The sequence below is a fragment of the Manis javanica genome, chromosome 5 (genome assembly GCF_040802235.1).
Source record: "Manis javanica isolate MJ-LG chromosome 5, MJ_LKY, whole genome shotgun sequence".
Classification (NCBI taxonomy): Eukaryota; Metazoa; Chordata; class Mammalia; order Pholidota; family Manidae; genus Manis; species Manis javanica.
Window position 1 is genome coordinate 9,929,956 of NC_133160.1, and position 16,185 is coordinate 9,946,140.

The following is a 16,185-nucleotide window of genomic DNA, read 5'->3' on the forward strand; positions in this document are numbered from 1 at the left end:
GCCATTAAGGGAAAAAGATATTCTGCAGCTCAGTTTTTAAATTAGAAGATGATTTCTGGGTGCTTAAATATCTCCCTTTATCCTTGCACCATTTATACTGCTGCTGACACAGCTCTGGGCCTGGGTGGGGCCTAGGGTCAAGGGGAGACTGGGTGATGCATTCCTTAGGTGCGCCCTTGGAGATGCCCAAAGAGGGCGCTGGCTCCTGCCATGCTCTGCTGAGGACACTCCCAAAATATCCAGGGCACAGATGCTATTTTTGAGGTTCAGCTTAAAGGCTGCCTCATGGCCCCCACATAATCTGATTTTCACTCTGGCTTTGCTTTTAAAACAGATCCTGACTTGCCTTTTGTTCTTCCGGGAAACTGCGTCTCTCTTGCAGTCACTTGAGTAAAGAGTGCGTTCGTTTCAGCTCTTTTGGCCTTTGCAGGAAGACCAAACTCACTTGGTAAAAAAATACTTTTTAATCCCTTGCTGTTTCTTTCCTATTATTGAGTAGAGGGGATGGCAGCTAAGTACTTGAGATTAAAACCTTAAGATGCCAGCTTTTAAAGCCAAGTTCTTCCGGAGAGGATGCAGATTTGTCATCCCCAAAGGTGAGTTTCTGGTCTAATGTCAACAGAAAATGAGGAATTTTTGTTTCTTGTTGCTCTGCTTTGCATGTACAGATTGGAGGTTGGCACTCTGCAAACACACGTTCATCTGCAGGATGTTCTAAGGTTGAGAAGCGACCAGTTTTATTTCTGCAGAGGGAGCAAGATAACAATGGTGGCGATGTCGCTACTGTGACAGGAGAGCTGCCTTGATCTGAGTGCTCACTGGGTGCCAGGCCCTGCACCAGGCCGGTCACTAGTACATATCATTTCATCTTCTCCGCGGCTCTGTGAGGTAGGTATAGCTACTATCCCCAAGGGGAGGATGTCCACCTCCTTGGGAAGCCCTCCCTGAGCCCAGACCCACACCCTCACCCCACGCCCAGTGTTCCTGCCATGCTCTTTGAAGTGACTTCATTTCATGTCCTTGAGAGCAGAGCCCATGTCTCCTTCAGCATTTGTATCTGAAGGGACCAACACATACTAGGCATATTAAACAAGACTTTGGGCAGATTACCTAATTTCTCTGAGCTTCAGGTAATATTTATTGAGCCCTTATGTGGCAGAGATGGCTGGCTGCTCTCTCAATATCCATTCTTTATTTTTTTTTACAATTATTATTATTTTTATTATGGTATCATTAATATACAATCACATGAGCAACACTGTGGTTGCTAGATTCCCCCCATTATCAAGTCCCCCCTACATACCCCATTACAGTCACTGTCCATCAGCATAGTAAGATGCTACAGAGTCACTACTTGTCTTCTCTGTGCTATACTGCCTTCCCTGTGCCCCCCCTACATTATGTCCGCTAATCGTAATGCCCCTTAATCCCCTTATCCCTCCCTTTTCCCCCACCCTCCCCAGTCCCTTTCCCTTTGGTAACTGTTAGTCCATTCTTGGGTTCTGTGAGTCTGCTGCTGTTTTGTTCCTTCAGTTCTTGCTTTGTTCTTATCCTCCACAGATGAGTGAGAACATTTGGTACTTGTCTTTCTCCACCTGGCTTATTTCACTGAGCACAATATCCTCTAGCTCCATCCATGTTGTTGCAAATGGTAGGATTTGTTTTCTTCTTATAGCTGGATAATATTCCATTGTGTATATGTACCACATCTTCTTTATCCATTCATCTACTGATGGACACTTAGGTTGCTTCCATTTCTTGCCTATTGTAAATAGTGCTGCAATAAACATAGGGGTGCATATGTCTTTTTCACTCTGCGATCCTGCATTCTTAGGGTAAATTCCTAGGAGTGGAATTCCTGGTTCTAATGATATTTCTATTTTGAGTTTTTTGAGGAGCCTCCATACTGCTTTCCACAAAGGTTGAACTAATTTACATTCCCACCAGCAGTGTAGGGGGGTTCCCCTTTCTCTGCATCCTCACCAGCATTTGTTGTTGTCTTTTGGATGTTGGCCATCCTAACTGGTGTGAGGTAATAGCTCACTGTGGGTTTAATTTGCATTTCCCTGATGATTAGCGATGTGGAGCATCTTTTCATGTGCCTGTTGGTCATCTGAATTTCTTCTTTGGAAAAGTGTCTGTTCAGATCCTCTGCCCATTTTTTAACTGGATTATTTGCTTTTTATTTGTTGAGGTGCATGAGCTCTTTGTGTATTTTGGATGTCAACCCCTTATCGGATCTGTCATTTATGAATAGATTCTCCCATACTGTAGGATGCCTTTTTGTTCTACTGATGGTGTCCTTTGCTGTACAGAAGCTTTTTAGCTTGATATAGTTCCACTTGTTCATTTTTTCTTTTGTTTTCCTTGTCCATGGAGATATGCTCATGAGAAAGTTGCTCATGTTTATATTCAAGAGAGTTTTGCCTATGTTTTCTTCTAAGAGTTTAATGGTTTCATGACTTACATTCAGATCTTTGATCCATTTCAAGTTTACTTTTGTGTATGGAGTTAGACAGTGATCCAGTTTCATTCTCTTACATGTAGCTGTCCAGTTTTGCCAACACCAGCTGTTGAAGAGACTGTCATTTCCCCGTTGTATACCCATGGCTCCTTTATCGTATATTACTTAACCTAATATGTTTGGGTTAATATCTGGATTCTCTATTCTGTTCCATTGGTCTATGGGTCTGTTCTTGGGCCAGTACCAAATTGTCTTGATTACTGTGGCTTTGTGGAAGAACTTGAAGTTGGGAAGCATAATCTCCCCTGCTTTATTCTTCCTTCTTAGGATTGCTTTGACTATTCAGTGTCATTTTCATTCCATATGAATTTTAGAACTATTTGTTCCAGTTCTTTGAAGAATGCTGTCAATATTTTGACAGGGATTGCATTAAATCTGTAGATTGCTTTAGGCAGGATGGCCATTTTGACAATATTAATTCTTCCTACCCAAAAGCATGGGATGAATTTCCATTTATTAGTGTCCTCTTTAATTTCTCTCAAGAGTGTCTTGTTGTTTTCAGGGTATAGGTCTTTCACTTCCATGGTTAGGTTTATTCCTAGGTATTTTATTCTTTTCGATGCAATTGTGAATGGAATTGTTTTCCTGATTTCTCTTTCTGCTAGTTCATCATTAGTGTATAGGAATGCTACAGATTTCTGTGTATTAATTTTGTCCAATATACATTCTTTATTGACAGAACCTGATTTTGTTCTGGCCAGCAAAGTGCCTTTCATGCAGTTAGGGAGAAAGAGAGCAGAAGTTGTTGGGTGAAGCCCATAGTTGACTGGTACACACCTTTTGCCCATCCTTACATCCTCCTTTATGCCTGGACTTTGGTCCATGAAGCAATCTTGAGGATGGAACAAAAAGAGAATTCTAGGACCCTGATGACTGTATGTTCATCATTCCAACCCTGGATGCCACACCTTTTGATTTCTTAAGCACTTGCACAGGGGCATGGGGATGGAGAGAGAGCACTATCTTGTTTAAGTCAGGTATTTGGGTTTTCCGTTTTATATGGCCAAATGTAATTCTAACTGACAAGATCTGACCAGGCCATGTTAAGTACTTTATTATGCATCTCAGTCATCCTCACAACAGCCGTTTTAGGCAATCATCACTATCACTTCTATTTTAAAGATGAAGGAACAGAGGCTCAAAAGGATTAAGTGACTGGGATTTGAAGTAGGTAATCTGCCTCCAGAGCCTGGGCCCCTGGCCACTAATTTCTGCTCCCTGCTTTACTGTGATCTTGTGTGGGCTGTGGAGGTGTTATGGCCTCTATAAATCACTGGACACATAGTCATTCTCTTCCTCACTTACTCATTCACTGATTAATTCATTTATTTAACAATCATTTACTGAGAACCAACTCAATAGACTTATGTTAGACTTGGGGGCTATGAGAACAACCAGATGGGTGTCTGCCCTCTAGGAGCCTCCCAGTGTGAGGTCTATTATTATTACTTTCTAGGGACAGACAGTGGGCCAGGGTTTTATACACAGCAGTGCACTATACATCCCCAGGGGCATTAGCTACATGGGCTTTAATAGGAGGGGCACCTCTAGATTTGGGCAGTCCACAACTTGCACAACTGTATGCAGCACCCCTGTTAGTCACAGAGCTGGATGCCAATCTCCAACTCCAGCCTCAATCATCCAGTTGGATGCCTTTTCAATGGCTCCCTGCAGTATCTCCAATTGTTCTTGGATCCCTCTTACTATTTGTTGATAACAGTCTCCATCTCTCAGGGTGGCAGTGTTTCTCAGATGTCAGGGGCTCTTTGGACCTCTATTCATATTTGAGCGGGAGGCATACACACACACACACACACACACACTATTTGGAAGCTCCATGTGTTGCCCTGTAAAGTGGCTGGGCAATAAGCTAGCTTTTTCATTCTGGGACCCACATGTCATTAACAAACAGTCTTTGTGCTGAGGAGGTCCACTTCTACTTCCAGTGAGGACTCTCTGGAGGTCCTGCCTGAGCCAGGCTGCCTGTGTTCTGGAAGCTGAGGTAGGGAAGGGACCTGGGCCTGACCATTTTGTTCATAACTCCTTGCCTTATCCCCAGCTTCTGCAAAGTCTGATGTCCCCAATGCCTACCTCCTCTCCATCCCAAGGTCTCCAGAAAGCAACCCTCAGATTCCTGCCAAGATGGGAGGGGCGTTACCTGGCTACACCGGCAGACAGGATGGAAGGCCTTCTTACACCAACTTCCAGCCAAGGCCCCTGTGCTTAGCCCTGGCCAGCTCTACCACCTTCAGAGTTTTTATTAATTAAAAATTAATTTAAAAATTTTAAATGGTAGGCCTGACTTTTTGAATAAAATGTTTAAATTTGATTTTACATTCATATAAAAGGAGTAAAAGAAATGAAAATGAGACTGAAGGAATTGTCAAATTTCAAGTAAAAAATGTTTTCTCCCTGAAAGTATTAGCTTATTTAATTTTTTTTTCTAAAGCTAAGAGAAGTGATTAAGAAAATAATAAGATGCTTGGAGCATTACTTTTTTAGTTATTTATATCAGCTTTTAAATGAATATGTTGATTTTTGCTAAGATGATGAGATTAGTCCATTTGTTCCTTAACAACATTTTAAAATTGAGATTAACCTATATTAAAGTAACTAAAATGCTTTTTACCTATGTTCATACCTGTAATCACCACCTAGATTCATGAATGGAACATTTCTAAGCCTCCCCAAATCCTCCAGTTTCCTTCCCAGTCTATTCCCTGCCTCTCCTGGGCCTGAGATAAACTCTATTGTGACTTTATCACTGCAAAGCATTCTCGATGATTCTAGAACCCTATATAAATGGAATTATAAATATGTATGCCTTGGTCTTAGACTTCTTTGCTCAGTATAATGTCTGTGAGATTCATTCATGTTGTTCCGTACTATCAGCAGTTCATTTTTTCATATTTTCACATATACCTCTTGTCTATTATCTAGCTAGCTAGCTAGCTAGCTGCCATCTACCTGTCAAAATTTAGCCTTCTGCTGTTGAACACTTGAGCCATTTCCCGTTTCGGGTTATTGTGAATAAAGTTGTTATGAACATTCTTGAACATGACTTTTGGTAGACACCTGTTTGCACTTCTCTAGGGAATGCACGGGGCCCCAATTTGGGGTTCTTTTGGATTTCTCCCTGTTATTCTGTTAAGTCACCCCAGTGGCTTCCCCTATTGCAGGCTCAAGCACCCAACTGCCTACTTGACATTGCCACTTAGATGTCTTACCCACCTCTCAACCTTAACATGCTGTATCCTGTAGTGCACCCCCATCCCAAGCCAACCCAAAGCTTCTTTCTAGAGTCTTCCAAGCTCAGACAACACTGTCATCGCCCACCCGATTTGTGAGCCGGAGGTCAGCCTCCAGTCTTCCCTTTGCTTCTCTGCCCCTTCCGGCACCACATCTAGCCCGTGAATTCCAACTTTGAACTCTCCTCTTAAAATCCATCCACTCCTCACCAGCTCCACTGCCACCTCCAGGTCCAGCCCACCTCATCTCCCCCTTAGATAACTATACAACATCCTAACTGACCTCCCTGTTTCCATCTGGCTTTCCTCCAATAGTTTCTCCAAATGGCAGCAAGATGCTCTTAAGATACAAATTCATGTTCTTTTGAATGTCCTCCCACTGCACTTGGACTCAAGGCTACACTCCATGTGCATGAGCTTTACTAACCAGCTCACAAACAGCTGCCTCCTCCTTTTATACCACTGAATACTGTCCATTGTATGGATGGACTGTCATTTATTTATCCCATCTTTTATCAATAGGCATTGTTTCCCTTTTTTTGCTATTAAAACAACATGATGGTGAATAACTATGTATATGTCATTTAGTGTATGTGTAATAAACCTCTAGAAAAAATTCCAAAAAGCAGAATTCCTAGGATAACAGGTATGGCATTTTAAATTTAATGAATGGTGCCAAAATCTTTCTCATGTGGAGCCACATCAGTTTATACTCACATGAACAATGTATGAGAGTGCTCATTTTCTGACATCAATTCTGACATAGTGGATTGTCAAACTGTGATTTTTGTTAATCTGATGGGGAAAATGATATCTCATTTCTCTTATTATGCATTTAATTGAGCATCTTTTTATATGCTTAAGAGCCATTTGTTTTTCCTCCTCTGTGAATGATCTTTCTTGTCCATTTTCCCACCAAGTTGTTGATCTATTTTTTATTGACTTGTCAGAACACTTGTGATTAGCCCAAATTATCCCAATTTCTCTTGTGACATTTAGTTTAGTAAGGTTATTTTTAGCTATAAAGATTGTTTTAAACATTTTTGTGTTTGTCAAATTTCTCTCTTTCATTTTAGGACATTTGGGTTTTGTTTCATTATTAAAAAGGTCTTTTACCGCTGGAAGTATAAAAGACTTCCATCAGTTTTATTTTGCTGCATTTGTGGTTTCACTTTATACACTTACATCTATGATCTTTTTGAAATTTGTCCTCCTGGATTCAGTGGGAAAAAGTAGGGATCCAACTGGATTTTTTTCCCCCTGACTGGTTGTTCCTTTCCATCCTTGTCTCAGTTTAAATGTCACCTCCTCTCTGACCGTCCTAGTCAGAGTATTTTCTATCTCAGTCCATCGTCTGTGTCTTTCACAGAAATTTTTGTAATTTGTAATTTTAAAAACATTTGTTAGTTTGCTTGCTTTGGGGATCTCTCCCAGGAAGATGTCAGCTCCTTGAGGGCAGGGATGTTCACCATCATACCCTCTGCCACATGTACAGCGGCCTGGACGTAGCAGATGTTGGTGGAGGAACGTGATGTTGCTTCACCATCCAGCGTCTGTCGTTCCTTCTTCTGGTATTAACACTGATTTTTCCTCTGGGCAAAACCACACCTCCATTGTTCCTGGTCCTGGTGCGTTCAGGAGTCGGGTGTGACCAATCAGGTCCACCCCCTGACAACAGTCATTGGCTGAAATAGGCACATGACCCAAACTCAACTAATGAGATACAATCTCTGGACAGACAGACAGGCATTACTGAGAGGAAGGCATCTTCACGGGAAATCCCTTTCAGGGTTTTTGCAGCCCTTGACTTCATGGGCAAGGGCACCAACCTCCTCACCTGGAAAAAAAAATCCACCCCAGGCAAGGCAACTTTGACCTCTCTTTTGATCTTGAAAACAAAAGAATATTGTAATTGCAGTCTGGGGTCTTTCGTAATTCAGTTCAAGAGAAGCTTCTATTTCTTTCAATCCAACAAATATTTCTTGAGCACTTGGTGTCAGAGCTGAGCCGAATTCTGGGACTGGCCTCAGTTCCTGATGGTTTTTGCAGATACTGTGTGCTAATTTGTTTTTTTTTAATTAAAATAACATATATTAGAGTTTTTAAAATTCAAAAAAAGTAAAGGCAAAAAAAGGCTAAATAACCCTTGTTGACATTTAAAAAAATACAAATAATACTTGTGCATAGTAAGAAAAACGAAGTCATTTGAAAAGTTAAAAAAAATAGCACTCAGGTGTGACAAATTACACCATCCCCTAATTTCAAGGGATTAAAATAATTATTTATAATTAATGAATAGGGATTAAAATAATAATAATCAAGGAATTAAAATACATTTTTTAGCTCACAGACAAAAAAGAAATACCACCAACTTAATATCCCTATTAACAGTTACCTGTGGTTGCTTGTAGAAAACTTTTATGTATGTACAAGAACATTTATATGAATATGCCAAAATGTTGCTTCACTTTAATTTATAAAAGTGATCAGAATATGCATTCTGTTCTGCCCTTTCAGTTTTTCACTTAATTATTTCAGTAGAAAAATGTACCAGGGACAGGAACACACAGTTCACAGAACTGAAAAGGAAATACAAATAGCTCATAAACATATGACAGGATGTTCAATCTCCTTTATAATAAGAAAAATGCAAATTAGAAGTACACAGAGAGATCATTTCTTGCCTATCAGATTGGCAAAAACCCAAAAGTCTGATAACACCCTGTGCTGGCAAGGTTGCTGGGAAAAAGGCACTCCTGAACCTTGTTGGTGGAAGTGGAAATTGGTGCAAACCTATAGATGGCAATTGGACCGTATCTATCAAAGTAACAAATGCATATACTCTTTGCTGCAATAGCTCTAATTTCTGAAAATTTATCCTTCAGATATTCTTGCTCAAGAACAAAATAATTATGCCTGGGGTCATGTTTAGAACAGAAGTTTTTTAATAAAGGAAGCTCTTGTTGGTCCTGGAATAGTCCTTTGAACATCACAGATACCACAGAGACAACACTCACTCAATATCCATACACATTCTGCCTTGCCCAGCCTCCTTGCAATTAGTTGGAACTATGTGGCTCGTTTCTGCCCAATAGGATGTGCCAAAGTGATGTAAACCATTTCCAGCCTAGTCCTTAAAAAGTCCCATGCAACCTTCTGGCTCTCTCTTTGCCTGTGTCCACCTGTTCCAGATGATACAGCAATGAGATAGGGAAGGGTGCTCGGTCTGCAACATAATGTAAAAGCAAGAAAGAAGCCTTTGCTGTGTTAAGTCCCTGGGATTTGGGGGTTCATTACTACAACATAGCCATTTTATCCTAACTAAAGTGTGGGTGCTCAATAAATTCTTGTTGAATACAGTATGCTGCAGTGAGCATTCTTGTGCATGAAGCTGGATGAATGAGGGTAATCATAGGCTAAGTTGCTACATTGCTGCATCCTAAAGAACACATTTAACATCCTGGTAGATAGAGCAAATTGTCCTGCAGGAAGTTGGCATCAGTTTATACTCCTGACAGCCAGCATCATGATAACTAACACATACAGGTCTGACTCTGTTCCAGGCACTCTGCCAGGGGTTTTGTCCACGTGGAATAAGCACAGCGTAACAGCCCTATAGTGGCAGCCCTATATGCTGGACTGCGACAAATTCCTAATATCCCACTTCTTCAAATGAATTGGCCAAGGCCCAGGAATCCGTATCTTAAAAAGACTCCCCATATGCACCTGGTAGTCAGCCAGCTTGCAGAATCAGGAGTCCAGAGGACTTGGCCTAGGGTTGCCAGAGAGTGGTTCTGGTAAAGCAGCTAAGGGCCACCTGGGCAGGTATCTTCCTTTAGACAGTCTTTAGTATTTGCTGAACAGGAATAACCTAATACAAGTGAATCAAAATTGTGTACTTCTTTCTCTTTAATAGGAAAAAAAAGAGAATGTGTCCATTCCACAAATATATTCTATAGAATTTTCCAGGCCAGACAAACTTATTTAGTGGTCTAGTATTTTGAATATAATTTCATCTGTGAGGTCCAGACACCTAAGAGACAGAAATGAGAGAAACACTTCTCTCTTACACAGAATCCTGAGCTGGGCTGGTGGCTCCGAACCATGACCTTTTCAGGGGATCGGGCTTGCCCCATCGTTATCATCACGTCCCCACCCACGGTCCGCCCGGCTGACCTCCGGTTGGCTTTCCCATGTTCTGCTCACATCCCCTTGGCCACACCTCAGTCACATGGCCACTCCTTGATGCAGAGGGGGCTGGGAATGTCTCTATTCTGGGCAGCCATGTGCTTCTATAGGGCATCTAGAATCATAGAAGGGGAACGCTGGCTTATACTGGGAGACGGTTCTGACTCTACCACTGGAGGCATTATTAAAGCATTTAGAAGTTAGATTCTGGAACAGAACAGATTACTCATTCCCAGTAACAGTACTATGCCATATGGTTTCAGAATTTCAGCTGACCATGACTGCCAATTTCAGGAGGCCCCACTTGGCTGGTTGTGGGGCCTGCAGTATGCCTTATGCTTGTATCATGCAATAAGCACATGTGGGTTCTCAAACTAATCAACAGTAATAGATTAGAGCCAAGAATTTTTTTTTAAATTTCTTCTCCAGGGTGTTGTCCTCAGTGTCAGAAGAGAGATTAATTAACATTTCATTGATTATGTAAGGATGTTGCATGTAGACAACTAAGATTTCTTTTGCTTCAATACTTCTAATCTCTTTCAGCAATTTTTAAGACGACAGACGTATTGGCATGTAGGGACGGCCCCACATCACCTGCTCCCTGCGCTAGCTCTGTCTCTGGTATTAACAGTTTCCTCCTCACCCCCGCCCACCAGCGTCATAGGAAATGCACCGAACCCACACTAAGTCCTAGGCCCTCCGCGAGGCGTTATTTTACCTTTTTGTTTTTGCCTACCTAGCATTTGCACTTTGTCTGAAAACAGCACCACAGCTTTCTTCCAGAACATTCCATATGGCTTAGGTGTGCTAAGCCTACTTCTGGATTTAAATATGAGCATGTGACTTAGGCCTGGTCAATCAGTGTCTTGCATTGTCCCAGCCACAGTGACAGGTTCAAGGAGAGCCATGTGATCTGAAGTAGCCGTGAGACTCGATTCTCAACTAGTGGGAATGAGAAAGTTTATCAACTGGACTTGAAGCTAGTGTGGGCCTTGGGCAGCTGGTGTCTACCTTTGCTATCGTTTACTCATTTCTTCATTCAGCAAGAACTTACTGAGCACTATGTGCCAGGCAGTGTTCTGGGCACTAGGGCTACAGCAGTAAAGAAACAGACAAAATGCTTGCCTTCTAGGAGCTGACATCTAATAGGGGATACAGACAATAGACAAATACGTTGTATGGGCTGAGGGTAATGGGCAGTATAGAGGAAAAAGTCCAGGATAAGGGGGCAAGTGAATGGGGGTTGCTATTTTATATAGGCTGGTCTGGGAAGAGCTCTTTGGAGAAGTAATAGTTAAGCAGAGACCTGAGGGAGTGAGGGGTGTTCCTATCTCAGGGAAGGGGAGAGAGAGAGAAGATGGAAGTGAAGGGACAGACTGCATGCAACCAGCCTGGTAAGCCATGATAAAAAAGGAAGACTTCATCTGAGGACAGAAGGGAGTCATCAGAGAGGTTAGTGCAGGGGAGGAATCTGACCAGATTTGCGCTTTAGAAAACTCATTCTGCCTACCTGGGGGAAGGCAGAGCGGAGAGCTGGAAACGTGAGCTGGGAAGTGTTTTGGGGGCTCTGAGATAAGCTACCTGCAACGTGGGGTTATAATGTTCCCATTTAAAACTGCACCACTGTTTCCTAAACTTTAGTCACCCAAGCACTCCTTGCAGTGTGTATGTCCCCTACTGCTTGCACCATCATATACTTAATACTCTTCTTTAAACAAACACATCTGTTTTACTTCAGTGTATTGGTTTTTAAAGGAAACCTTTTCTCTCTCCCATAGCAGTCAACTCAGGAAAGGATTTGCTGCAATAACTAACAGCCCCAGACTCTCGGGGGTCTGCTAACAGCAGTGAGGGTTTGTTTCGCATTTTTGGCATTTGTCCATTGAAGGTTCGCTGCAGCTCTTGTCTGTGTGTCCTCTTTACTCTGGGGCTCAGGTAAAGGAGCAGCCCATCCCCAGCCCATCCCTTGCCCACCTCTCTCACAGCAGAAATTAGAGAGCGAATGTCCGAAGTACAGGCAGGCTTGCAAAGCTTCTGCTTGGAAGCTTAGCTCACATTCCTTTGGTCCAAGGAAGTCACTCAGCCAAACTGGACATCAGCAGAGTGACTAGGGAACTGCCAGTGAGAAAGGCTAATAAATACTGACCATAATACAATCTACCCCATCTATTATAAATGTAAAAGTAGTGTCACTTGCCCTCAATAGAAGAAGGTGGCCACAAAAAGTAAATATTAAATATTACAAAAACATTTAACTTTATTAAGTTGTGGCCAAATAATCTTGTCTTCTGAAGGCTCAGAGACCTGCTCTCTTTTTATTCACAAGGGAAATGGGTAAACAATAGAAGGGCATGAAAACCATGTTAGTATCAAGCAGAGACTGTTGCCTAGATATAATATGAATGATTGAAAGAATATAGAATGTTATTTGCTGATGTGGCCCTGCGTCTACTAAAATCTTCCAACAAAGCGCCACTGGTATTGGGTCTACACTTTGAAAGACTGTCTTAGAATCATTCTGGGGCAGGGTGGAAAGAAACTAAAAGTTTGAGGAAGTAATGATAGTAAGAACTACATGCTTCAAGGTGATTTGCTGTGTTGCACAATTTCTTGTATGCCCCCCACCCCCAAGTTTTGCAACGTAGTGGCCCTGGATATCACTTACTTAGGTCACCTCATTTAATCTTCACCTCTACTCTGCCAGGTAGGTACTATTATCTCCGTTTTATAATTGGGAAAACAGAGGTTCAGAGAGGCTCAGCGCATTGCTTAAGACCACAGCTGGAGGGCACAAGGACACCGCTCTCAGGTTCACGCCAAACCTGTGGCCTGAAGGTGTAGTTTCAGACTTAGCCACTTGGTGTCACTCTCTCCAAACTGTTGGAAGACTGCCCAGCCGAGTTGTGTTGAGAACTCTGGACAGAGCCAGTTACAAACTGTTATGAAGGATCCCCATCCTATCCTCCACCCTGTCACCCTTGGGTGTGCTGAACGCCTGCCTGTTCCTGTTTGCTCATCGTGTGTGGAACAAGAATTGGGTACTTTGAGCTAAGCACTTGGTGGGCATTAACTTACACAAGCCTCTGAGCAACTCTGTCTTCCCATATTTAAGATGAGAAAACCGAGGCTAAGAGTGTGGAAATGACGTGCCCAGCTACTTAGTGGCTGATTCGAACCTGAATCAAACCCAGATCTGAGGGAGAAATGTGTGTGGTGGGATGGCTGTATTAATTCTCATTTTTTCATAGAATATATTTCCAACCACCTGACCTCAAACTCCATAATGTTCCCGGAAACGACACTAATCTGACTATTTGGGGGACTGCATGTTTTTGTTGCTACTTTTGATGTAGAAGTTAATTTTTCTTTGACTATCAGGAAAACACCGAGTGTCTACTTTTTAAGAATTTTTAAACTACCAAATGTTCTTTGATAACTAGCATTCAGAACTAGAAAATCCATTTAAGTTAGAAGGAGAAAATAAGTCACATCACTGTAATTCACATCAGCCACACAGAGATAAGCGCTGCTGACCCTTTGGAGCACATCCTTCCAGGCATTTCTCTCTTTAATCTATCAATGCATTAAAAACTTTAAAAAAATTAATAAGGAAACATGTTCACATGAAAACTAATTGAAAATGGATACTGTAAATTTCTGATCCTGATCTCCTTCCTCCTCCCCTCTCTCCCATGACAAAACTCTAAGCACCCCTTCCTGGAAGCCATCCTGGGGATCCTTTCCTGGGGATCCTTATAGAACCATCCAGAGTGTAGATAAGCAAACATGTGCACGAATACCTGCAGCTGTTTCTCTAACTAGAAGCATACCGCACATCCTGGTCTGCATTGTTTTGTTTTGTTTTGTTTTATACTTAACAGTGTACCTTGGAGATCTTTCCAGATCAGCAGTAGGAGAGCATTCTTCACATATTCCATTGTCTGAATATAATCATGTATCTAACCCATCCCTGGTGACAGTCATGCCGTCTATCCAGTCTTTTGCTGCAGCAAACAATGCTGCGATTAGTGTCCCTTTCACAGGTGTCTTTCTGTGTATGTTGATCTATTTCTGTGGGATAAATTCTTAGCAGCTAAACTGCCCAGTCATAGGGCAGGTACGTTTTTAAATTTTGACACTTATCGTCTAAATGCTTTCTAAGGTCATACTTACCAAATGACATTTAGACCAACAACCTACGTGAACAGTTTCCCCACGCCTTGGCCGAGGCCACCTATTAGCAGACTCCTCCATCTCTGCCTTGCTGAGAGGGGCACAGGTGGCTCGCCATAGTTCTGATCTGCATAGTCTTTGTTTTTATGCAGGTTAGGAATTAAAAAATACGTGTAAAGGCCATTTGTATTTCTTTTCTGGTAGCAAAGCATTTATATCCTTTCCCTACTTTTCTATTGGATAATTGTCTTTTTTACTCATCTGCAAGAACTCTTTACATACTAAGACAATTAGGCTTTTTCATATGTTGTAAATATGTTACATATTTTGTTCATATGTGTTACAATGTATGTATTTAAAAAAATACATATAGCACACAAAAATGGGGTCCCACTAGGCACAATGTTTTTGAGGCCTGTGGTTATTTGACAATATATTGTGGGTCCCTTTCTATGTCAGTAAATATGCTTTTGCAACAAAATTTTTATTTGATACTTACTTAAAAATCACTTTATGTTGGAAGTCCATCAAATGTAAGTGGTTATAGATTTATGTGAAACAAGTGTGAGAGAGGAGGATTATAAAGCACCCGAAACATGTCATTTGTTTATCTGTTACCAAAGTGAACCTTCCCAACAATACTATGAAGTAAGTAATGTTCCTTTTTTTAGGGGTAAGGAAACTGAGGTCCAGAGAGATCATGGGATCTGTCCAAGGTCTCCCTGCAGGTCTGAGGATGAGCTGGGACTCAAACCCATGCCAATTTGTCTCCCAGGTGCCAGCTGCCACCTTCCATTACCTGAAATCCCCATTTTCCCACTAGTCTGTAAGAACAGCCCTGGGGGCAAGTGCCCACCCTTCCTTCCACTACCCCAGGCTGGGTAATGTCATGCAGTTTAGGGAAGAGGCCACCAGGAGGCGCCAAGGACACACCCCTCACGGTGTGTGGGGCTGGGAATAAGCTGGGCCCAAGCTTTCTAGACTGGGACAATATCCTTGAGGCCTGATGATCCTGGGGACTGAGGTGGCTCAGGGCCAGAGGGAAAGTCTCCTGTCACACCCAGGGCAGCCTCAGCCTTGATCTCCCTTGAGAGAACCACATCCGGCTGCCTTTAGGGCCTACCAGATATCTGGCTCCAACTCAGCTCCCCTGGGAGGTTGGATTCTTGCAGACCAGCATCTCAGCCTCAGCACTACTGATATTTGGAGCCACATAATCCTTTGCTGTGGGTGTCAGGATGCTTAAAAGCATCCCTGGCCTCTGCTTATTAGATGCCTGTCAAATTGTGGCAGCTCAAAACAACTCTGGATATTACCAGATCAAGACGTTGCCAAATGGCCTTGGTTGAGAATGCCTGCTGTGGACCCACAAGGCCCAGGCAGGTCACATAGTGACCAAAGCCAGTCCTGCATAAGGTTAAAGTAGTTCATACACAGAGAGCTTCACATATAGGAACTTATTCATTAATGCCCTGGGAGGTGGGGACTGACGCCATCTCGGCTTTACAGATGAAGAAACTGAGGCCCAGAGAGGTTCAGTGACTTGCCCAAGGCCACACAGCCAGTATGTAGCAGGGCTGGGCTTGACCTGGGTTGTCATTCGCTACCATCTGTGCCTTTAACCACTGCACCCTGTTGTCTCTCAGGAAAATATGCATTGTTCATGCATCAGAACCACAGGAATATTCTCTACGTACATAAGGAATACCTTCTCTCCCAATTTTCTCTTTACCTATTTTCATGTTGTCCTTTTGATGGAGAGTCAGGTCTGAGAGTTTTTTCATTTTTCTTCTAATTGTACTATGAGAAAAACACTAGCACAAAGTCCCATGGTGAGAGGTGGAGCTGGCACCCAACCTCAGCCTCAGGGATGCCCTACAGAGTGGTGGGGACGGTGGTGGCCTAGAGGGCTCAGCCCTGTCAGTCCTGGCACATGGTGCCTGCTATGTGCACTGGCTGAATTTTGCAGGAGAAAGCAGAAATTTGGATTTCTAACATGAAAGCTCCTAATTTGTAAATACTGGCAATTAATTTAAAATATTTAAAACCTGC

The 16,185-nt window shown here is 42.4% G+C and overlaps 1 long non-coding RNA gene across 2 annotated transcripts; it reads left to right on the forward strand.

Annotated features, from left to right (window-relative positions):
* The first annotated feature begins 249 nt into the window (after nt 1-249).
* Nucleotides 250-6,757, forward strand: LOC118970208 (uncharacterized). 2 transcript variants are annotated; one of them, XR_005057984.2, is made up of 3 exons: nt 250-448; nt 669-888; nt 4,584-6,757. It is a non-coding gene; the product is annotated as an uncharacterized lncRNA (long non-coding RNA). The 2 variants fall into 2 exon arrangements; XR_012131927.1 differs by having other exon boundaries at nt 252-448; nt 4,633-6,757.
* Nucleotides 6,758-16,185: the final 9,428 nt, after the last annotated feature.